Below are 26,213 nucleotides of genomic sequence, written 5' to 3'. Positions count from 1 at the left end.
CCTCCTTGTCTTATTTTTCTAGAATTACAAGTACTGTCTTTTCTTCCATTGCTGTATTTATTTTGTTCTGTGCTTGTTTCCACACCATAACTCAGTCAATTAAATGTTGTATCTGGCTTTGCAAGATTGCTACCCAACCCCATGTTTTCAATCCCCTGAAGATTTTTGATGCTTCATTCTGACATTATTCATTGCGCTAGTGAAATCTGTTTCAGAAAACAGGTCTTTGTGGCACAGTGCAAACTGCTTGTTTTTTTCCATTCACTGTTAAATGCATCATATGTTGCAGTCTCCTTAAGAGTTGAAATTTGATCTAAAATTAGGTTATCTGATACCTGGAGGAGCTCTCCAGTCCTCTGTGGTAGTTCAGAGCTTATATTCACACCTTGCACCCAAACCAGCTGTAAACAAGACTAGACAAATACCTGAAAGCAGTGTCATCACACTTTGGTTACCTGCATTATACCTCGGTGTGTTTCCGTACTCCTCTCCAGTGACCTCAGCACAGTCTGTCTCATCTCCTTCACGAACACAATCAGCAGAAGCAAGGGAAAACAAACAAGGAGAAGGTTGGGTGCACTGCTATACCCACCTGCCATCTTGGCTCTTGCTGGCAGCATTAACAGCAGCCTTCAGACTCTTCAGACTGATGCCAACATATTAGGTGGTACTGGCAGTTAAAGAGCTGCTCTATTGTAAGGCAAGCAATGTAAAACCAGTCTACTCCCTATTTCTTTAGTTTTTTTAATTGGAAGATGTTTTTCTCCCTTTTTAATTATAACAGTGGGATTATATCAAATAATGACCACTGAAAGCAAAAGACTAAAATAGAAGAAAACTTCACTGCTTAGTAAACCAAACAGCCCAGAATCAACCATGACATATGATTCCTGGTCAGAAATCAAACCCACCACCTCAAAGACAGCAAATACATACAGGCAGCAACACCCTGATGTCCTTGTAAGCCCTTCACTTTCCTTATATTTTTAATACACAGGGATGATTTGCAATATAAGTGGTTTTTACAGTCAGTATCCAGAGCAGTGCCGTTTCTCCTGCATGAATTATTTGCTCTGTATACATCTTTAAAAACACCACTGCATGTTAGTTGTTCATTGGCTAAGTTGTTTCAAAGTAGTTCCTCAAGAGATTATGACAGAGAATAGAAGAGTCCTGAAAGTTGAATATTATATGAACCTTTGTTCATATAATTTTCAGGATTTCAGGAACAAGTACCCTTTGAAAGAACACAATGTATATAAAAAGAAAGCAGACTATTTGATGGTTAAAGCACTACAGCAGATTCTTATTTTTTCAGCTTAATTAATAACAGGCTTTGGGTTTTCCAAAGGAATACAAGGAATAGCAGTCATACTCTGTGGAAGTCACCTGTGTAATTATTTCTGGCATCTATTACATTTTCCATTATAACTTTCATATTCTGTCAAACCATTTCTCAATGCTAAGGGCATCTCTCCTTTTCTAACTGGCTGCAATTTCACAGCAGGATGCATTTAGCAGATGAGACTAATTTTATACTCTCTAAATTGTCATATTTATTTGGAGCACCATGAAGTGACCACTAGATACCTGGAACCTCATTCTCAATTACAATGTGTCCTACATGGATTTAAAAATCTATTCCAGTAAAGCTGGCAGCTAAATGACAACCCCAATTAACTAATATGTTTCAAATTGTGTAAGATACATGAAGAAAATAGGTCCAAATACGAGGCACGCATTGGAGGATGCTAATCATTCCATTACGAATAGATATTCTTGTAATAAAATGTATCATGGGTTTTGTGATCAAAGCCACAGTGTAAATTACAGAGCAGATTAGTTCCCCAGTTCACTGTCATTCACAGGAAGCAGATTTTTTTAATACCTGTTGAAGACATTGAAGAGCCATGAGTCATTTACTTCACTGTTTGAATACATCCTGTTTAGACTGTTTAATACTTTTCCAGGATTTTAGTTTTATTGATTTGGGGTCCTATGTCCTTTGCCTCTTGCCAAAAGTACTTTCAAAAAAAGTACTGTTCTTTCATCTAAGATTCCTTACTTGCCTTTCCATGCATTCATATTTGTATATCATCTCACTATGGATGCCCTTGTGAAATCAAGTTAATTCAGCGGGAAACCTTTACATTATCATGAAAGGTTTACACATTTCCTGTAATGAAGAGGTTGCCTTGAAAATATTCAGAGGTCTTACATTCATCTAATTGCCATTGAGCATGAAGTGAGACCTAAAGCAGAGCCAATGGAAAACATTCTCTATAAAATCAGAGGCCATGACATAAATAAATGCTTTTCACTTGTTTATGCCACTGACTATCTCCAAAGTCGATGTATCTCTCCTGCCTTGTACAACCTGTGCAAAGACACAGGAAATGTAAACTTGAGTTTTCAGGACAATGGGTTTGATGATGGTTAATCACAGAATCATAGAAGAGCCTGGGTTGGAATGAACCTTAAATGTCATCTAGTTCCAACTCCCTCTGCCATAACGTGGGACATCTTCCACTAGGACCACATTGCTCAAAGCCCCATCCAACCTGGTCCCAAATATTTCCAGGGATGGGGTATCCACCACTTCTTTGGGCAACCTATTCCTGTGCCTTACCATTCTCACAGTAAAGAATGTATTTTTTATATCTAATCTAAATCTACTCTCTGCCAGTTTAGAGACATTTCCCTTGTCCTGTCATTACAGGCTCTTCTAAATTGTCCCTCTTCAGCTTTCTTGCAGGCTCTGTTTACATACTGGAAAATACTTTAACATCCCAGAGCCTTCTTTTATCCATGCTGAATAATCCAAATTCTCTCAGCCTGTGTTCATAAGAGCTGTGCTCCAGACCTCTGATCGGCTTTGTGGCCCTCCTCTAGACTCAATCCTAGGTTGTGGACCCCAGATCTGGATGCAGCACTGCAGGTGAGGCCTCACAAGAGCAGAGCAGAGGAGCACAATCTCCTCCCTCACCCTGCTGGCCACGCTGCTTTGGATGCAGCCCAGGACACATTTGGCTCTCTGGGTTGTGAGTGCACATTGCCACTGACAGGGCATGTCCAGCCTCTCATCCACCAACAGCCCCAGGACCTTCTCCTCAAGGCTGCTTTCAACCGTTTACACTCATGTTCACCTTACATATTTTGAGAGAAATCATGCTTCTCGGTTCTCACTCTAGACAGCAACAAGATTTGTGAGAGTCTACAAAACAAAGCCAAGATAATTTGATAGTGCTACTTTACCTTATTTTTCAAGTGAATAGGCATCAGTGGTTTTTAATGGGTTTATGGATATACTGTGTGTGTGTATTTATGGAAGCTATGATTTTAACAGCTTCTCAAAAGTAAAAATCAGCCAATAATGGAACAAGTCAATAGGTACTTCAGGCATAAAACCTTGCGTTCCTATTACGTATAATTTACCAATACCTCTATTGAAAGACTGTGTCCCATTTTAGGAAGGGAATAAAATCATGCACAACAATGACCAAGATGAATGTTATTTAAGATGGAAATGGAAATAGGAAATCATTATAAGCACTTCTGGAACTGCCTGAAGAAAAACAAGGAGCCTGTACTGATTGCTGTGGAAGAGGAGAACAAATGCTCAGGTCCTTGAATAAATACATTTATTCAATACAATACATTGTATATTTTACCACTAAGGTCAATGTAGACATATGGCACTGACTAGGTTAATACTCATGGAAAGAGATCATTCCTCCACTTAACATTGTCCATGAGAAAACCACTACCAACCTTACAATTTGGAATTATTCTGTGATTTCAAGATTCAAGAATTACAGATTGTTGATTAATTGTTACTATGACCTTGACTTTAACATGGTATTTTTCCTCAATTACCTGGGTAAAATTGCAGGATAGTATACGATAATGGCTTGCTCAGATGTGTAATTACTTGCTCATCTTAACAAATTCATACAAAACATATAGATTAACCTATCAAATTGCACCAGACAGCACCGCGTGTGCCTAGCCACGGGTAAGGAATTTGCTAGCAACATGGCTGTTTCCAAATCATGACAGGAGTTCCTTACATTCCCTTGATTGTCCAAATGGGTTGTGCTTATGGCATAACAACATGCTGGCAGAGGATATTGTATTTTTTAGTTAATTTAGAACTTTTTTTTCTTGTGTGTAACTATTATTCTTAGCATTCTGTCAGTGAAGTTTCTTGTTGAACACCAAGGAGTTTTAATTACTTATGCAGTGCTGTAACTTTCACTGTGCCCATCTCTACAAACAGAATATCACACACTTGCAATGGGACAATTCCCTGCAGTTGTGATTTTATGAAGCAGAACTGAAGAAAAGGCCTGCCAAGAAAAATGAATGCAAACTACTTCTCTAGAAATTTAGTTCCACAGATAAATCCTGTCCTTCCATCTTTCTGCATCTGGCCCTCTCTGTGCAGGCTTCTCGCCATCACTAAAGAACTGGCAGACTTTGGTGGCTTTTTTTGGTGCCAAAGCCCTCACTGGTGTGGTACTGAGTGCTCACTGCCAACTGTGCAGAGCTGTGGTTTAATGCCATCGGTCAGCACTTAGTTAAGAGGGATTCAAGTCATAATATACTGATTCAGCAATCTCTCATCACAGCACTTTCAGAGTAAAGCTGCCTGGAAATTGGTATAGAAAAATGCCAACTCATTAAGCCAGGAGACACCATTCAAAGCACCTCAGGCACAGCAAACCAGAAAAAAAAAATTAAAATACATTTTCTCAGACAAGAAGCACATTTTTTGTCCTTCATTTTATGCATACGGCTTGTCTGAAAGTAAGTGTAATTAATTATTTTGTAGGAAATAATATTTTCCAAATAAGAATGGAAGGTGTCAGTTCTTCAATTATTAATCTTTCATCATACTGAAAAGCAAGAATGAAGTAAGAGGCAAGACAACAAATCAGATATCATGCACCTGAAGAAAAGGCCATGTCCAAAGCATCAGTAAAAACGTACTGTATCTGCCTGAGAATGCTTAGAAAAATATAGGACTCATAAGAGAATTTTGTGATGATTTAAGAATTGTGAGCAGATTAAGCAGCAGAACTTCCCTCGTTTATAGGTATACATCCCATTAAACAGAAGCTCAACTACACACTAAAACTGAAATCCATAAATCCATACAGTAAAATTTAATATTCAGCAGCACCAAACGTTGCCATTGTTCGCCAATAAGTACCAAAAGAGATTAAAGGAACATCAGCACCTTTTTTTTTTTAAGTTGTTTTCTAAGAGGTCCCCACGATGGTTCTAGACACACTTCAGAAGCATTATACATCCCTAAGACTCATGTTTCAAATATGTCTTGTAACAGCGACAGTCCGTTCACATACACGTGAACAATTTAATTCTATGGCTCAGCAACTTGAATTCAGCCCTACACATACCTGGAGTACTCCCATGCTTGCCTGAGCTGGTTTGTTAGTGAGAGGCCAAGCAGTGCATTTTTAAATTCTTCCAGCTTTCACTTGCCACCAGGAAGCAACTAGCTGGCCTCTGCATGCCTTTCACGTGACTACAGGGATTGTTTCGTCTTACAATGAAATGTCTCAGGGAAAACTGAGCCTTGCAATTCTCTTAAATCTACCAAAGGGCAGAAGGATTTGAGCTGTGGTGCTGGGGTACATGTATACATCTAGTGACCACAAACAAATACTCAGGAAAGTACAACACCTGTTCCCCACAAGCATGTGCTGCAAGATAGAAAATATATCCTGACGCAAAAAAAGGAAATTAAAATAAAAACAAAAAATGGGGGAAACAAGGCACAAAAAGACTAAAGGGGCACTTGAAAAACAAGCAGGTTATCTGAAAAATAGGATTTAGAGCAAACAGTCATAGAAGCTGCTACGTAGCAAAGATAAGGAAAAAAATGCATACCTGATGGATTTCCGAAGGAATAAATGGGGAAGGTCTAGTTGTCAGGAATATAAATATCAAAAATAGTGTGAAAAATACTTCTAACTTAGAAGATAGCAAAAAGTGCAAGTTTTGAGGGATATGAGGCATATGAGGAAAGGACATAGGGACTTTTCAGAGATTTAAAGGAGTGAACTTATTTCTGATCTTACCACATCTATTCCCATGCAAGTGTTATAAACATGAAAGAGATTAGAGTAAAGAATATTTCAGAATCTTATAGAACATCTGGCTCTAGCTGGGAAATTCACAAAATCCTCCAACCACAGAGATAAGCACAAAAAGAGGAAAATTATTACAATAGCATTTTTACTTCCCTCTGAATAAAGTACTTGAGTGAAATAATTTGGTAAATTTTGTTCATATTATAAAATACTTTTAACAGAAATAATACATATTTTCTACGACATGCACTTTGCTGCCATTTTTACCAGCTCCATCTATAAGCTTCACAACATTTTTTGGGTATCCACAGCCTTGACTTTTCTGCCACTTGTACAGCAGACCACCATTGAATGTAATGCATACTGCTAAAAACTCTACATAAAGCAAGTAAAGACAAAGAAAATACAATATAATTTAAAGACCAGTCATAGAGAGGAAAATACACATTTCAATTTATTCACACAGTATCAGCAAGGCGATATCAGGAACAGAATGATGCTGAGAAGTTCCTTTCTGAATGGATCTTACCACATATCCATTGTCCAATTTCTTCTGTACTATTTTTCTTTTCGTTTTGGTATGATTTGCCAAACAAAGGCCTCAGACAGTCCCCCAGTTCTACCAATCAAGAGAGCTCAAAGAACTTTTGTGCACGTGGTGAAAATCCATCAGTGCCAATGGATACACTGAACCAGCTGGCACCTCATGATAGGTGGATCTGGGAAACCAAAGTTATTATCCCGACCTGTAAAACTACTGGAGGGAGGAATCACAGTCTGAACTCACAGAGCTCCACATGTGGTTGCAAGGGGGTTGTCTGTAAGCACTGCACATCCGAGGCAGGACTTGTGTTCTGGATGTAAACGCTGATGGCACAACCAACGCTAACGAGGCCCGTGACCTCAAACTCCTAGCACATTGTCCAGCCATAACAGTTAGAAGTGGGGCTTCTTCATTGGGTTTTGGGTTTGTTTTTTCATATGCACCCAAGAAACACTCCAAACTCATCAGATATTCATGCGAATCCAGCATGCTGCTCTGCCATGAAAGATTTCTTGGCTCAGGGAAGGAAATCTCATATTCACTGAGCCGATGTAACAGACTGCCTCATTAAAGATACAGCCACCTCACCAACTACAATGAAACTGTGCATCCTTATGCTGACAGTGATGGAAAATAATTATAACCACTGCCATTTCTTTTCTGTTACTGGATCTTGAGGGATGAGGAGAGTAAAAATATCTAGGTGCATACATAGATAATTATGAAATTCCTACTCAGTTTTTACTGACTTTGACAAGCATGCCAGGAAGATAAAAGGCACATTTCCAAAACCAAAAAATGTATTTTTTACAAATGTACATAGTAAAGAGAAGGCAGTGATAGTCTTCAAGTGTCCCAATAGACTTTATAAACCACATTCCTTCTTAACACTCACAAAAGTACCCTGTTCAAAAGTCATGGAGTTTTGAGATCATTATATCAAATTTTCCTTTAAAATAATTTTTAACAGTAAAGAAGGTAAAACACTGGAGTGAGCTGTCTTCAGAGATGGAAGAATTCCCACCACCAAACATTTTTAAAAACTGGTTGATCAAATAATATATGTTAGGAATAGCATATATGTGTTTCATCCTGTCTTTGGGGAAGCACATGATTTCTTCACATCCTTTTCAGCATTACAGATCTATAAATAGGCATGAAAATGTAGTTATGCAGAACTCAGATGCACATTTGCTCCTGTAACAGTGAATGAATAGAAAAGGAACTCAAGTCACGTTTCACTGCCCATAACTGACAGATTTTTAATTTTTTTTAAGTGAAAACGTAAAAATATACATTATCTCTGGCAATGCAAAAGTGTGCTTCCTTCCTCCCCTGCCATGTTTGACAGTGGAGGAGTTTCCAAAAGTGATCTCATTACTCAAGAATTATCAACTATGAGAGTGATCTGGGTTCATCAATTCCTGAAGCATTCATGAAAACACCTTTTTCCATGCTAATTATTTCAGTGCTTCTCAAAGGGCTGTCCATCTTTTAAAAAGTTCAAGTTAAAATATATTAGCTTGTGAAATCATGTCCAGCAATGTTCTTGTACAACAAGAACATACCACAGGAGTACACAAAGACCAAATTTATGTACTACTCTGACTCAGGTCAAAATAAAAAGAAAACAAAACAAAGTACAAAAAAACCCCCAAAAAAAAAAAGAAAACTACCAAAAAAAAAAGAAAATAAAACACCGGCACCTGTTTGACTGCAACATTGAACTTGTTTAATCCTTGGGTGGAAAGAAAATTCTGATACTTCCCTAATCACACTAGCAAATGCCAGGGCGCAGTCACTGGGGATCAAAAACAGGCATCATATTGAATCTTAGAAAATGCAGAAATAAAATGCAGACTTCTTTTAGTAATGGTAACACATTTTGGGATGTACTTCCCCAGGGTCATGCTGGGTTTTCCATCATAGTCTTTGAATCAAGGCTGGATGTCACACTAAACTGTAAACAATAGCTCAGCTGGAATTATTGGCACAATTCAAGTAAAATTGGGCTGCCACATTGATATACAAGAGGTCAAACTAGCCACTCATAATGGTCTGTCTGGTTTTTATATTAATGAACTGGGAATCACAGAAAGCTCTACAAAGCTGACAAAGGATTCCATCTCCAATTCCTCACTACCAGAACAAAGGAGGCAGAAGGTGATGGACAGCGTTGGTAAATGAGACATTTGGACAATAGCTTAAAGGGAAAATGTCTGCCTTGAAAAGAGTTATGGCAGCGCAGTTCCTTCCCTGTGTTGCCTTCTGAAATGTCATTATCTTTCTTTAAAAACAGGGAGGTTTTGTGGCTTTCCAAAGCACTTCTAATATTACAGCTGATACTAACACAGGTTCTAATGGGGAAGGATGAGGATTATCTGTGCCAGCTTCAAGGAATACAAATCACAAGGTAAAATTTCACAAAGAAAATCATACACATAAATTAAAACTTTGGAAACTAATTGCTTGCAAACTAAATGTCTGCCTCGAAAATGTGTTATAAAATTTGATGCTTCCCTTGTACCTAGCAATTCTGATTATTGTGTCTTCGAAACACTGCCAGCCAAATGTGTCTAAAATGTTATGTAAGAATACTACAAAAAGCAAAAACAGGTATTTTTTAAATTGTAGTTGTCACCACAAAATAAATAATTCTATATATTTTTTCACAACTTACTGTTCTTTATCAAGTAAAGCCCTTTGTTTCTTTTTTATTTTTATATAATGCAGGATCAAAGACTATGTACATGATTCCAGAAGAGGATGCAGTAGTCTGTGCTGACCAACAAAAAGATAGGGCCCAAATTTAAGTTACACCACTGATATGAAATGCATTGTTACTGCTAAATGAGGGTTGAGTAAGCATGCAGACTTATTCCCAGTGTTACAAATACCTAAACTTAGCTTCAAGTGGGGATATTGGGAGTTGTACCTATAATTTTGCACAAATTATATGTGAAGTATAGATTAAGTGAAAAGAAATTGAAATGAATATTGCTGCTTTTGAACACTAACATTAAGAGCAGAGTCAATTGAATCAGGTACAGCTTTTGAAGTTTTACTATTGCATTGTTTCCCTTTCTCATTAACTGTTCTTGGGCATAAAAAAAGCCCATATTTGTGTAATTGATGTTGTGTAGTTTTTTTAATATTTGGGGAAGAACATTTTCTGGATTGCTGACTTTTGGCTTTTTATGCTATTCTTCACTTTTTTGGAAAATCTATTCTTCATCATACTATAACTTCTTCTTTTGGACACATCATCTAAGATGGTACCTGCTAAAACTGAATCTATCAAGCTCTTAACCTTGCGTTATAAATATAAAAATTGGTCAGAAAGCATCTACTCTCTGTGTCTCAGTGACTTTTAAAAGTCATTCACACAGAAAATTGGCAATCTGACAGCTCAGGAAGACTGGTTTCAGTTCTGTAAAGGAAATAAATTGGTGTCTTGGTTACCAATATTAGATAGTGAAAGATCCTCCCTGTGAAAAGGCTGAATAAAGAGGGGAAAATGTTGACACAGATCAGGACATTTAGAGTTGATATGCATATCGACTGCTGCTACTTGAGACACATATGACCTCAATGGGAGGATCAGCACAGCTGAAACCAGAGTTAGAGGGAATGCAGATATGGCACAGAAACTGCAAACCAGACCCAGGCCACTCAAAGGGAAGAGTGGGAGAGATCTCTAAAATCCATGTGTTTGTCAGAAACAAGTATCACCATTAAGTGAAGAACAGTAAGAAAATAAAAGGAGTTCTTGACTTCTGAAAATTGTTTATTCAGTCCTGATTCACCAAGTCAGACACTGACTTAACACTGACTGTTGATTTAAATAGGCTTTTGGCTTAATGCTCACACTGAAGAACACCACTGTATAAGCCTTGTTTCTGTGAAAATTATATCAGAGCATAATGATAAAATCATATCACCATCCTTAGGAGTATCACCTGAGTTAAAAGTAAAAAATATTTTCTACAGTTAATCCCCTCAAATCCAATTATTTCAGCATTTATCATTATTATTTACCACTCCAGCAGAAATGGAAGAAATTGTAGAACATATAAGAACAGAAACCTCTGCGTCTCCTGAGAACCACTAGTCAGAGAGAAGTATCGGTATGAAACTACGTTTCCATCTGTATGAAAAATGCTTATCCATTTAGCAGTTTTTGAGGCACTAAAGCCTCAATGGAGGCAGATTTTTTTTTTGTGATACACACTGGACCACAAAGGCGGGAACAGTCCCCTCCTCAGTTAGGTACTAGTAGATAAGGCATATGAAGAGTACACCTTACCTACCACAGGAACATTTCAATCTACAAAAAAAATAAGGAAACCCACAATTTCACTGAATTTTCAAAACAATCCTCTGAGTTAGAAGGAGAATATGCTCTGGAGGAGGGAAAATGAGCAAGAAATACAGAACCATGGAGTTTGTAAGACAAGCTGAAAGAACTGGCAATGAAAGCTAAGGCTTTCATTTGAAGAAGAGCCATCAGGCCATGCCCTTACTTGTGCAAATACCCCCAAAGCCATATGTACTCAAGTACATCCCTATGCAAACGGTGGGGGAGGATGAATTGTCAGACTAAATCCATAAAAACCTGCAGATCTATACCTCCACTTTCCAAGGCTACAAGTCTTTATTATCTTTATGTCATCCTTAGGCTGGTCCTACACCCTCCTGTCTTTTACTGGAAGAACTCAACCCAAGTGAAACAATCCTGTTCTGTGAAGACAAGGAGGTCCAAGGCGTAGGCACGTCCCAAACCATCAGAGAACTGCAACCTGTGGGAGAGGTAAACCATGAAGATTAAGGACTGGAGTACACCAGAGGTATCCATCTAGATACATTTGAAAAATGGCAGTATTGTCCCTAAATCCACATTGGAGAGCTTTTCAGGAATTTGGAGATTTAATATTTTCTAGGAGACTGCAATAGATGAGAAGGATCTCTAGCATGCAGTTCAGAGAGAAGCTGAACCATAGGACAAAAACTCCTGAGGCATAATGCAACCACAAGCAAATAATCCATGAGTGACTTTGACACAAAATCTAAAGCAAAAATCAGATCTTAGGTATTCTTAATTTTCTTTCCATAATTTTTATATAACCTTATTTTATTATTTTTATTATTATTTCTTTATTATTTTATTATTATTTTATTATATGCAATAAGATATTATTACTTTATAATATTACATAATACCATCTATTTTATTTGTACTCTATAGAGGTTTTTTGAATACGTTTTTGCAGGGAGCACAGACTGAAAGGGGATATGATCATTCAAAAAGGAAAAGATACCAATGAAATTATAGCAACCCACACAGTCATTAAAGGATTAATGTGGACCCCTTGACAGACTGGTCAGATATTTAAGGAAACTACTACCAAGGCAATGTAAGTAAACCAGTATCAAGGGCTAAATTAAAAACAGGAACAGCAAATTTACTTACAGCTGTTAGAAACAAACAACTTACCAAAAAACCCCTAGCAGCCTGGTAATGCTCAGGAACTGACTGTGGAAAATTCAATCCAGGCAAGGAAAGCCCAACTGGAGACCAAAGCTCACAGCAATGCAAGGATCCATAAATCAGAGTCATATCCTGCAGGGCTGTCTAAAGTCACAGTGCTATCAGAGACAGGTTACAGGGCAAATCAGAGCAGTATCAAGAGCCATCCCCAGTGACCTAAAGCAGGTTTTTATTTCACAAGATATTTTATTAGAAACATAGCTTTATCAATAGCTGTTCTTCCCCGAGGCAACCCCAACCTTTGCTGGGTAAAGGTAAATTCATAAATCCTCTCCTTCCTTGTTAATTCCTGTTAAAGTGGAGCTTAAGGTATCACAACATAAGAAAAATTACTGCAGCACATTAAAACTCAAAAATATAGGAAATAAAGGAACACTGAGAAGGTTGTCTCCTGTTGCTGAGTTTCACTTCAGGTGAATTCATAAGCTGACAAACAGAAATATTTATGCAATTTTGTTTTAGAGTAGTACCTCTGATGCTCGCTGTGAGAACACACCACAAAAAGAATTTATCAGTAAACAGCAGGAGATACAGAAGTCATAAATGACAACCTGTCCTTGGAGATAGACAAAAGGAAATGAACTCTAAGGATTTTTATCTGAGGACTACGCTGAGCACATTATCTGATAAACCTTGGGAAGGCAGAATACATGAAAAAAATCTTCTTTTGGCTCCTTTTCATAATGTATGGTACCAAAAAGTAAGGATAACTGGGGGAAAAAAAAGTCTGAGTCTCACTTTTATTTTCCTACAAATTACTCTTCACATTTGTTTTACAAAAGGAAAAAACTAAGCACTTGCTTTTAAGTACATTATCACTAACAATTAACATTCAAAAAAAATTGAGGTGAAAGACCTCCATTCCTAAAATTGAACAATCCGACAGCCAGCATTGAAAACCTGAGGAAGAGCCCAATAAATGGAACACAGGAGTAGCAAAACAATTCTAAAAAATTATCTCCAGTAACAATAGACAAATCATTTCAAAAGTGTTACATCTCTCCCATCTCACCCTCATGCTGCTATCCCTCAGTATGTGACAGAAATGTCAGAAGCAGAGCAACAAGAGATCCATTCCTCTGTTGTTGTTTTTTAAACTGTTTACAGCCTTGGCCAAATAAGAGTCAGTCAAGGAAAAATTAACATTCTGCTGTACAGGTGGAATTGTGCCAGGGATGAAATACCTGCACAGCAAGAACAAATTCAAGAATTAAAATGCACCACCTTTCTGCTGCCAACATCATCACAAACATCTCTGTTTTTGAATTGTGTGAGCAGCTGTCTACCTGTGGGAGGTGTAAAGACTTAAAGATCAAAGTCGCCTGTCTCAAACACTGTTAGGGCCACAGAAGGACTGTGCCGTGAGATAGGCACAGAATGGAGCAACAGGAGGGTGCCAACTCCAAGCCTGGCAGAAGCCAGATCTGGCTATCACATCCTGAGTACTGCATCCAGACAAAAAATCCCACTGTGGCAAACTGCATATAGAAGCAACTGCTCATACACATATCAATAGTGAAACAAAGATCACCCCAAATTATGGGACAGATGGCACCTGTACCCAGAAACTACCACTAAAGAACCAGCCCTGAAAATGCTTCTGGACACCTGGAACTTGGACTGTAAATTAAGACACCATGACAGAAACTTGAGATTAGATGAAGGTGATGCTATTGTCTGAATGTTATCTCAGGTCTAGGGGAAGGTTAAAAACACTGGGGGAGAAGAATTTATCACTGTGAATGGACATAAAGAATGCAGCAACAAGGAAAGCCAATTCAGCAATGGTGCTGAAATCAGCTTGGACTGAGTAAAAGGCAATTTTGGCAAGGGGAGATTACAACCACCAATTCACAACCCACTGACTCCAGAGAAAGACTAAGCAGGCAGACTAATTAGCCTTAGAGGTCAGAGAATCATTTAACCAACAGCATAAAAGAACTGTGTGGCCAACAAGCATTAATTCCTTTGTTTGCTAAAATATATAAACAAATCAAAGTTTGGAACAATCTGGGGACCTCCACCACCAAGCAGCCAAGGGTAAAGAAGGGTCAATGGGACACTCCTGGAGCCACAGGTGGTGACTACCTTATGCATTCTGTCTCCCTTTTTCTCTCTCTTTCCTCTCTTTTCTATTTCTTTCTCTCTACCTCACATTTTATTACTAGATAAAATCTATACTATTGACTTTAGCATATGGTCTCATTTGTACCTTAGCTCAGGCAGAGGCATCTCTCAATAATCAGTTCTTAACAGGAGGAGCAGAGGAGCGCAGGGAGTGAAGAGAATGCATCTTGGGACAGAGCAGAATACAGAATGAAGGTGAGAACACAGGGAACTGGGTTTTTTTTCTTTGCTTCCTGGTAACAAAGTATTAAGAAGAAATCAACTTTAAAATTGGGAGTGTTATGGAATCACTCCTGTTAGTGATCTTGGCAGCCATAACTGGCTAAATATGTTATGCCTTGACAGAAATGGAAGCCACTCAATAAAAGGGAAAAAAACCAAAAACATAGAGCACTGCAGAAATCAGCACTGAGAGCTCCTACTGAACCAAAACCTCAGCATGACGTTAAAGAGATATTGTATTGCAAGAGGTACCATCTGTTGTGTTTGGATCTGAAAAGTTGAAGGGCTAGAGGCAAAACTTGCTCCAGCAACAACCTTTATTCCTCAGCCCTGAAAGCTAACCCCTTCTTGAGCTGAGCAGATCAGATTAGACCCATATCTCCAAATCATATTCAGCAATATGTGTTCTGTGTGTTCTGAGAAAAAAACAGGTATGCTTAGGTGGAACCATCCTTTAAATCAGGTCACTGCTGATTTCAAAAACAGCAGCTATTGACACATTATCTAACAGTTACTGGGAGCTGATTAATCACTCCATGTGCAATACAAAACGTCATTTTCTTGCCTAAGTCATAACAGAAATGTCCAGAAGCTTTGCATTGCATCAGGATTCCTTGCTGTTCTGCTCACATGTTTTGGATGATGTAGAAGAAAGCTGTGGACACTATCTGAGATCCATCCCAAGGACAGCCACCCTTCATAAGATTTCCAATCAGCATCAAAAAATGAGGAAAATGGCTGAGCTTTGCTATAGGCAATAAATGGGCCAAAAAATCCTGTGCCTCCATGTCATGAATGCTCATTTACCTGATTTAGCTAGAGTAAAAATGAGCTGTGCTGATAAAAAAGAACTGTATAATGATACACCAAAGGGAGACGGAGAATTTGTGATCCTCTGAATTATTCCTTCTAGTCTTTCACTAATATCAAATGCATTCATGAAAACAAAGTCTATCCAAAGGGTTCAACCATATACTACTTGATTACAATCATTAGATATTATCCGGAAACTAAAAAAAAATTTAAAATACTAATAATAAAAATAAATAGATAAACCCACCGCAAACACAAAAAATACCAAACAGAAAAACCCCTTCTTTATATTGAAAAATACCAAAATTTATAGTTCCCAGTGTGGGGGGAAAACTTTTCTCACACAGCTTGGAAGATGTCAGAGAAAACAAGATTTTCTCCTGAACTTAACCTTCTGTTTCTAACCTCCAGTCAAAATTTTTCCCCTTGAATAATAATTTTCTGCATTTAAAATTCAGCTACTTGCCAAGCACATAGCATCTGTTTAAACAAAAGGAAGAGATTAGTGGCGTCTACTGCCTGTGATAGGAAAACAGCCAAGCTTTGATAAAACTACGCTTCAAGTTTGCCTTTACTGTTTTCAAAAACTGCAGCTGTTCCTTCCAACATTTTTAAGCCTTAAGGTCTCTCGCATGACCTTGAAGACTTACAAAGCTGCAGAATTGTTCTAGACACTTGTAAACTTTCTAAAGTAATGCATTTCAAACTGTTCCCTGTGACTTCCTTTTTATGAACAGGCTCATTTAATGTCTGTTAGTTAAGTTGAAAGGCACTCATTTGAGAGATTTCTTCTGGAGGTAATGTCATACACTTGCATGAAAAAAGGTAGACATTATATGGGTTAGCTAATTAACCCATCCAGAAATTCTTACCATTAAGATGAAATCAAAGAGAGAAATCTATTGCCAACTCCTCAATGCAACAAAGCGTCATCCCTTTAATACCCAGATTTATTGTTCTGTAATAAAAAAGTGAAATTTAAAAGGTTTTCTTAAAACAAATTTCACTTGTTTTTTTAACCTGTATGAGATTTCTTTATAATAGTACAGAATAATAGATCACAGTCAATTACCTGAATTTAGAACTGATTATACTTTTTCTGCATTTTCTTTTTAATGGGTGCAAGCAGTTCTTTGGGTTTATATCCTGAATGAGGAGTGATGAAGAGAAAAAAGATCTTTCTAGAGTGAGGTAGAAAAGTGGTTTTTCTTACTGAGGTCAAACCAGCCCTAAGCACAAAAAATTTAGTTCTAGTACTCAAAAAGACTCTGGGGATATTCTAACACCACAAGATGCTTTTTCTTATTTAACAATGCAATGAAGTCTTGAATTTTCCTTGCCTTATTCTTAGTACTCATGATATTAATGAAAATTTCCCACTCAGTGAACTCTATTGATCATGCAAGTGCCTAAACTTGGCGACAGACAGACAATAAGATTGCCTTACTGTGGTATGCTCTGACACAAGTTTAAAGGCACCATCAGTCACTTACACCATAAGATGGATAGATTTTATAGGATGCTCAATTCTTTAATTTTTTCATCAATATGCTCTTTACCTGGGATATTCAGAAATAGGGAAGCATGGGCTCAGAGGAAAATCAGTCTAAAGCCTAAAATGATTATACAAGGGTTTATAATTTCACTTAATGTTGTGGACCATTAGATTAAAAAAAAAATTAAAAAAAAAAAAAACCAACCTATATTTAACTCCTCCCTATCTCCTAAAATCCTACACTAAAAGAACTATTTGCATCTCAGGTTGAGGATGTGAAGCATCAAGGCTTCTGAGAAGAGGCGATTACCAACGTCCAAGAATCATTAGACAGACCAAAAAAAGCCCACAAGAATTACTTCAGAATTGTGACATTTAAAAATTATGTTTTCAGTTGTTTTCTAACTTCTGGGATTGGACTCCACAGGCACTACATCTTTGACTTTCATCTAGACCAAGAAGGATGAAAAACTGATTTGATTTTTAAAAAATAAATGAGAGTGTGAGCTCTTGCAGGTTCACAAAAGGGAGTTAACACTCTACACAGTGCCGAATATGGTAGGGCTCATGCCCAGCCCAAGATATTAGCATGGCTAATGCAGTCAACTGAATTTTTAGCTTCATGGAATGGTCCCAGAGAGCATCACACAGCTACTGGATTTCAAATTAAAACTTTGATTAAAATAATTACATAAATAGCTGATGTGGCTATGACAAGAAGAGACACGTAGAATATCTGGGTGTGATTGCAGCACTAATTAACACATAACAGACTATAGCCTCACTGTCAGAAAAATGCAATCAATTAGTAGTGAAATACATGACTTTTTAAGAAGAGCTGAAAGATCTAGGGGAAAGAGAGATAAAGAGAAGGAACCAATGAAGACTACATAAAATGAGTTAAAGCTTGCAAAAAACAAAAAGATAAAGACAGCAAAACAGAATGAGTAATTGCTAGCTACAGGACCTGAAGGTGTGAGAAGTCTTTATCAATTATTGAAAAGAAAACAAAATAGAGCAAAAGCTGCAAGACCAGCCCTGCACACAGACACATGAGTAACCCTTTTACAGCATTACAAACACATTTTTGCCCAAGCACTGTAACCCCCTAACAGTGAAGTTCTCTTGGCTTCTAAAAGCTCGCAGGGAAAAGAGACGTATTTGTTTCAGCTAATTAAAAAAAGAAAAAAAAAAAAAAAGAAAAAAGAAAAAAAAAGAAGTAAAGGGAGAACTCTGGAGAATATATGACAGCAAAAAAATAAACTTAAATCACCAAAGGACAGATATCTTATTTCTCCATTTCTCATTCTTATTCAGCATGATTTCTGTTCACAGGCTTATCAGTAGATTGTTGCTCACTGACAATTTTTGTTGAAAGTACAAAAGATGCAGTGTCTGTAGGGAGAAAAGATCAGTGATCAGTCTCAGCCAGATGAAACAATGCTGATTTACACCACCTAAATATATGCATGTCATCAACTGAAATATCATTATCCACAACAATATCAAGTCAGATTTATAGCTTGTGTCTTTCCTGAAATGTTCAGGAAAGAAATAATTTTTTTAGGGTTTACTTATGAAGACTGTTACCTTTACTCCTTATGAAGCCCATGTAAGAGGCACTCAAAATTGCAGTCTCTGCATTTGGGGAGTCATTATTATCCTGCCATTACTCTTCTGGATGGGGAATAAAAGTAGATGAAGATATTTGGGTAGGAGGAAAGGCTGATGACCACCAGGAGAAGCAGCATGACAAGAAGGAGCAGGTGAGTCTCTCTGCCTAGTGAGTACACCAAAGCATCCATAACCAGAAACTTCTATCAACAAGGACAAGAACTTTACAGGCAAGGACAGCTGGGTGTTATCTCTAGCCTGACGTATTTGCAAGGACTGAAATGCAAGAGGGATTTCATCGGCTGTCCTATTAAAGTTTGCCTTGGTATCTAATTAAATTGCCCATGGTTTAGTTTAAATCACATAATTCCTCCTCTGTTCTCAACAATGAATGAAAATAATAGGCAAAAACTCTGAAATCTCTATGAATTCATAGATATCTCTTAAATTTCCACTCTCTGACCTGAAGATATTTGTTCATCTTGACTCTTTCCTCTATGCCAGTTATAATATCTAACCCTTCAGTCTCATTATTTATACCTCTATTTTAGTCCCAGATTCACACAATGGACAGATAAGGTTGGCCAGAGCTATATGAGGTCATCTGGTCCAACCTCCTTGCTCAAGCAAGGTCATCCCAGAGCCCATTGCACAGGATTATGTCCAGATGGTTCTCAAATATCTCTGATGAGGGAGACTCCACAGCCTCTCTGGGCAATCTGTTCCAGTGCTCAGTCACCCACACAATAAACATCTTCCTCATGTTTGGGTGGAGCTTCCTGTGCATCACTTTCTGCCCATTGCCTCCTGTCCTACTGCTCAGCACCAGTGAGCAGAGCCTGGCTGCATCCTCCTGGCACCTCCCTTCAGACACTCACAGCCATTGATGAGCTCCCCTCTCAGTGCCTCTTCTCGGGGCTGAACAGGCCCAGCTCCCTCTGCCTTTCCTCCTAAGAGACGCTCCAGTGCCTCAATCCCCTTTGTTACCCTCCACTGGAGCCACTCCAGGAGCTCCATGTCTCTCTTGCCCTGAGGGGCCCAGGACTGGACACAGCAGTCCAGATGTGCCTCACCAGGGCTGGGCAGAGGGGCAGGATCACCTCCCCTGGCCTGCTGGCAATGCCCTTCCTAATGCACCCCAGGATTCCATGGCCTTCTTGGCCACAAGGACAGGCTGCTGGCTCATGGATGGCTTGATGGCCACCAGGACCCCCAGGTCCTTCTCCACAGGAGGTCAGCCCCCAGCCTGTAGTGGTGCAGAACCCTGCATTTCCTTTTGTGGAATTCCAGAAGATTCCAACCTGCCCATCTGCCCAGCCTGTTGAGGCCCTTCCAAAGGGCTGCACAGCACTCTGGGGTATTGGCCTCTCCTCCCAGCTTTGTGTCATTAGTGAACTTGCTGAGGACACATCTGCCCCTTCATCCAGGTCATTGATGAACAAGTTAAACAATACTGGGCTCAGTATTGAAGCTTGGAGGACACCACTGGTGACAGACCTCACACTAGACCCTGTGCCACCAATTAGAACCCTCTGGGATCTGCCGTTCATCCAGGCCTCCATCCACCTCACTGTCCACTCATCCAGTCCACACCTCCTGAGTTTGCCTATGAGGATATTGTGAGAGATAGTGTCAGAAGCCCTGGTGACATTGAGGTAGACAATGTCTACTGCTCCTCTCTCATCCATCTGGGTCATTTTTTGTCATAGGAGGCAATCACGTCTGTCAAGCATGATTTAGCAATGATTTCTTTTAAATACAGGCTTCCAAAAATCAATATTTCTGTTAAGGGTTCAGCACACAACAATGTATAGTACGTTGTTCACTATATTATTCAGCACACTTTAAAGCCAGTACATTGTTGCCAAGAGCAATCACTTTTCTGTTTGTTTTTTTTCAAAATTATACCCTAGTTATATTAGCTTAATCTGAATCCCACATATCAATCACGATCTCTGCTAGTGATTCCTCAACTGGTGGAAAAATACTCCATATTCAGTTTTGTCCTGCATATTCCTATTTTTCTCTCCCAATTCATCTGTTCATTTCTATGGCAGCCTACAACCACAGCTGCACTGTAGAAGAACAGATCCTAAACTGACCACGGAATGGTCCTCTTACTCCAGGCTAGATTTGCTAAGTCTACCTTAAGTACATGAGAAACCTAAAAGGCTCACTCACAGCAATGATACATACCACATATGCACAGCACATTACCTGGTCTTCACTCAACCTTCTTGATCCTACTGGCCAAAACAGGTGTCTGTGCAACCTTTAACATACCAAGAAGCTTTTCCTGGCTTAAGCATCTGAGAGCAGTAGAAAACCACCACACTGTTGTACAGATATGCAGGACATATGATGGGCACAGAACTCAGTACAAGGATCTCCCCTTGAGAGAGCACAATACCCCCACAGACATTCTGTGACTCCTGCTGTTCACCTTCTTTCTGTGCCACACACTCACTAGCCAAAGGCAAGTGAAAGATCCAGCAAAAGAAATTCTCCATTAGTAGAAAATAAGTGCAGTCAGGTTGCACATGATCTCTCACACCATGTTAACACATACATGCATGCTAATAGTGAGAATTGTCCTGCTTAAGGCACCAAGGCATACAGGAAAATCTGCATCTCAGTCTTTCTCCCAGTTCTGTAGGTGCAGCACTCACTGGTTGTGCCTTATATGGACACACCACTGTATTTATGAACACTGGGAAGAGCAGCCAAATACTAAATAGCTGCAATTGTTCCAGCCACAAGCACTCTGTAGGAAGCCTGGGGATTAAAAAACATTTATTGAATAACTGCTATAACTCAGCAGTTGTTGACATAGCAGAGTCCTTCTCTATATTATTATATTCCCCAGATCATGGACCACAACAACTCACAGCAAACTCTAATTTTAAAGACTGGTAAAAATGCAGATATTTTATATATTTTATGTTGAATTTACAGTGTTAAGAAGAGGTGTGCCAAGAATAATATCTGACTGAATTATTTTACTACAAAATTTTCAGGAAACACGAATAATAACAGACACAATCTTTAAACAGAAAACAGCTATGGCATGCATGTGTATATATTTCTGTGTGTAAATACAATTTTCAACTACTTTTATATACACACTTTTTTTCCTATTTCTGCTAATATTTTTAGAGGGTGTCTTAGAATATTACTTGCATATTATTTGTTCCTAACGCTGATTTTCTGATTTTCTGAATTCATGCATCATATTAGATCTACCACTGAAGAGTATAGCATGCTGATATATAATTACAAAGTGCAAGTTGTATTTTGCAACTCAGTGAAGGACAACTCACATTCACTGATAATTTAGAAAATAACTTCTTTTTTCTTTTTTTTTTTAAATTAAAATGTCTCATTACCTTCAAGATGTGGAGAAGAATGGGTTCCATAACATCAGTATCGTTCTTAAAATTATTTAGGTATTTTAAAGACTTTCACGTTGCTTTCAAAATTTCAGTCAACTCCTATAGACCAACACAGATATCTTATTCAACACCTTTATATCATTTAAGCCTTACTTGAGTCCTCAAGGTAGTTTTTGGACAAAATGTAACCCCTTTTGCAGCATCACAACTAGATTCTAGGGATGCTCTCTTCTCAGGCTGAGAATCATCAGATCTAAAATGCTATGTTAGACCAGCTAACTATGATGTCCTTGTGACCAGAGCTTTGCAGGGTGCATCTGGACTGCAAAGCACTGTGAAGTTTAGATCCACTCTCAAAACACCAGCACCTTTGCTGTGTCACCAGCCCTGCTCTTAGGAAAATTTTCTGCCAGAGGACGGTGAATGCATTTTGCAGTGGTGAATGCTGTGGAATAATGGATTGCTGGGTTTGTATCTGCAATCAAAGGAACAAAAGAGAACTAGCAATGAGCAAAATAGAGTTGGCTATGTAAATTTCACATGCTTGTCGTATCTACAAAGGTAATCAGGTCTCTCTTTCACCAACCTCAGCACCTAGGAAGTGTCAGCATACCCCAGAAACTTCTTTTTAACCTACCTAAAAATTATTTTAGGATAGGAGGCACTAGGAGTAGGAAATGCAATCATGCGCATTCAGTTTCCAGGAAATTCTCTGGGTTTTGCCTTGAACTGTGAATGTGCCATTCAGCGCAAATCACACTTTTAGACAGATTTGCAGATTGAACAGGCCTTTCAAAATTACATAGATGATTTTCAAAGTGCACGTTTTCACACCTGAATTCCTCAGATCTTGCCAAATGTACTAATTTTAGTATAAGTTCAGACAAGATTTGGGGCATGTGTGGTTTAATGTCTGGTATCAGTATGACTGCCAGATATCTAATTGCAGCTCGAAAGGTATCAAGCAGAATGGATAACACAGTCTTCTTAGCTCCTCTCATAAACTTAGTTATCTCACCGATAACTTTCCTTGAAAGTAAAAATTAAAGAGTATTGCTCGTTACTTTTGTGTCTAGCCCAAACATTTCCAAAGTGGTGCAATATATACTATACTTGGTGATTCAAATCCTTGTAGCTGTATTTTAGTAATACTCAGGCTCTGTTGAGCTAGTTGGGTTTCAAAGCCAGTGGGCTCTTCTAAAATGATATTATTTGCATTTGTGTTTGGAGAGGTTTGCTTTGCTGATTCAGGCTTTTTGAAACTCAAAAGGTCAAAGGTCAAAGAAAATCTTCATGCCACATCCAATGAACCAATAATCTAGGGACTCAAAGAATTTTGCAATAATATGTTCCAGAAGGAAGTAGAGATATCTTCCCTCTATTTCCCTGCTGTAGATTTCAAGTTACTTTTCTGACATGACAGTAAATCTGCAGAGAGAAAAAGCATTGAAAATATATCACTCCATGAAATGGAATTATTTTATTTTCAGTCACATGCAATACTTTGAAGGTGAACTCTATTTCGTTTTCTGATGGTACTCTTTTCTTTCTATTTTTTAAAGCTTTGTGCATGAGAGAACAAAGGGAAAGGATTTATTCTCTTCAGATGTAGTTAGAAAATGGAAAATACAATGCAATAAATGCCAAATAGACCCAACTAAATAGGTATTGTTGTACAAGAAAAGAAGACATTTAATCTCTTGAAATCAATATGACACTAACAAATTTTGCAAAGAAACCTCATTAGTAGAGCCTAGCTTAAATGCACTATTTAGCACATATAATTATGCATTATTCTTTTAGTCATATATTGGTGTGAAGAACTTGTGAAGAATCAAAATACACAGATTATAGGCTTGACAAGGAACTCTAACAGATAAAAGATCATTCCTCTGCTATTTTGTGCAGCCAAGTTATTTGAGCAATAATCTTGGAAAGCTCTTAAAATAATTATATGCTGGCTGCCACTGCAGTACTGTTAGGAAGCTGGTCCAGAATGACTTTTTTCCCAGAACAAAAAAGCTTTTAATTAATTTCCATCTTAAATGTATTCAAAGTTAATGACTTGTTTCTTTCTACACTTGTCTCTTTTTTTTATTTTATTTCTTGTATTAAGTAATTATTTTGCAGTTTAACTGGTTAATTACAACTTGTGCTTTATTAATTATAAATTGTTATAATTGCATAAAAGATGAACTATAAATGGTTACAATTACACAAAAGACTGCATTTTAATTTAATGGGAGAGTGTGAGAGATATTAATGGTTCAAATATCTCTAAGATCAGCAAAGGACTTTGCCCACTTTAGCAAACTCTATAAAGAGGCAACTGCTCCTCTGCAACAATTGAACCACCAGCCCCAAAATACGCCTCCTGAATTTCAGGAGTTTGGACTGTGAGTAAAGCCACCTGACAGGAACCTGGCTAAAAATAAAGGTAGTAGTATTGTTCAATTATCTCAGGTCTAAGAAGCAAACAGGGCTGGAGGGAGAAGAATGAATCCACAAGGAAAACTAATTCAGCAGCTCTCCTGAAAATCAGCTCTGTCTGGGTCTGGCAAGCTGTGGCCCACTGCCTCATTCCTGAGGCCTTCCATCTGGGAACTGCACATGACCCACTGTTGCAGCCGATCCACAGTTTAGCAAAAGACAGGGTAAAACTCCCCCACTACAAGGGAGGTGCTTGGCATCCCCATGAGTACCTGAACACATACTAACCCATGGACGTCTGTGTTTCACAGGACCCCACCACCAAGAAGACCAGAGTGAAAAAGGACCAGTGGGATGCTGCAGGAGTCACAGGGGCAGTGGCTATCTTTTTAATCAGTCTCTCTGACACTCTTTCTCCCCTCTCTCCTTCTTTTTTATTTCTCTCTATCTCTGTCTCACATTTCTTGTTGAGTAAAATCTGTACTATTGACTTCAGCGTATGGTCTCACTTGCACCTTAGTCTGCACAGAGGCATCTCCCTTGTAGTAAAAATCATTGGATCATAATGGGGAGCCTTGTGTCTTCTGTTACTAGGTAACACTGAAAAATACTTAAAACCAAATATTAATATTTGCACTAGAGCTGCAAGGACTGGATTTCACAAACTGCAATATTTGGTGTAACAAACCTAACTGCTACCCAGGGAGAAATTCCTTCCTTTATCCATAAGTTCTGTATTCATTAATTCCCACTGTATCCTTCAAAATTGGGATTAAATTGCTGGTCAGAAATCAGTGTCCCTTTGTCCAAGGATGTATTCTGCTCGATTGAGTAAATTGATCTTAAGAATTCCAATGCTTTCCTATTCTGTAACTTCTTGGTTACTTTGTATTTTAACATTAATATTGTGACTAGATAAATGGTAATAAATACAAATGTTTAAGGCTCCCAGCCACTGGCCTCAGCATTTCCTAGGCTGTAATAACTCCTGCTCTTTCCTAGGGGCATAGAAAAGGCAGTTATTAAAGCCTGCCAAAAAGGAAATACTGTAAACCCCATAAGCAACAAAATATTATCAATTCTAGCAGAGATTTAATGATTCACCAGAGGAAGAATTTGTGCTTAAAGACTTCTGTGAGCATCTGTGTCAACAGTCAAGTGATATGGGCATTTGCAAAATTTCTCATCTTACCCTGAAGACATGTCAGCACCTAATTTTGCTCCTGTCAAGTCTAAGACTTTACTTACTATTTCTCTGCTTGCCCTGTCTTGCAACCCTGTTAGAATTGGCAACAAATTGTTCAACTACCACTTCAGAAACTTATAGTCTCTTTTCACCCAATAATCAAAAGGTCAGAAAACTTGCCTATTTCAAGAAATGTTGATTCTCTGCTTTTCCTGGGAGTGTGTAAACTCATGTCCTCCACATTAGTGCAGCCTAAAGAATGCTCCAGAACTGCATAAAAAAAGAAGAGACATGGGAATACTTCAGAACATACTCTAATTTGAAGCATGAGAGCAGTTGAAAATCCTGAAGAGGAGAAACTATGAGTTTATCTCTGACATCCTAGGAGAAATACCCGTGTGAAATGGAGCATGTTTTGGGGGAGAGTGTAAACAAAAGTACTTGCTAAGTCTCCTTGAAGTTAAGGTCCTCAAGTCAGCAGAGTAACACTCTGTTCCAGATCTAAGTATGCCACTCACGGCACCATTTTTTGCACATGCTTCACATGACCTCCCCTCCAGGCATTACAGGCCTCCCAAGTCCTGTAGAGATGGGGCCTCTGATCTTGGACCCAAACAACCTTCAGGCAAAGCCAAACTCACTACCTGAATCAGTCTCCGTCCTTGATGACAAATAAAAAACACTTGAGCCTCTCCTTCCCCCAGAAAAGTCAACAGAGAAGCA

Source organism: Pseudopodoces humilis, chromosome 3 (assembly GCF_049639895.1).
Source record: "Pseudopodoces humilis isolate 2021_Gansu_Grassland_sample_001 chromosome 3, ASM4963989v1, whole genome shotgun sequence".
Classification (NCBI taxonomy): domain Eukaryota; kingdom Metazoa; phylum Chordata; class Aves; order Passeriformes; family Paridae; genus Pseudopodoces; species Pseudopodoces humilis.
Note: the sequence above shows the minus strand (reverse complement) of the source record.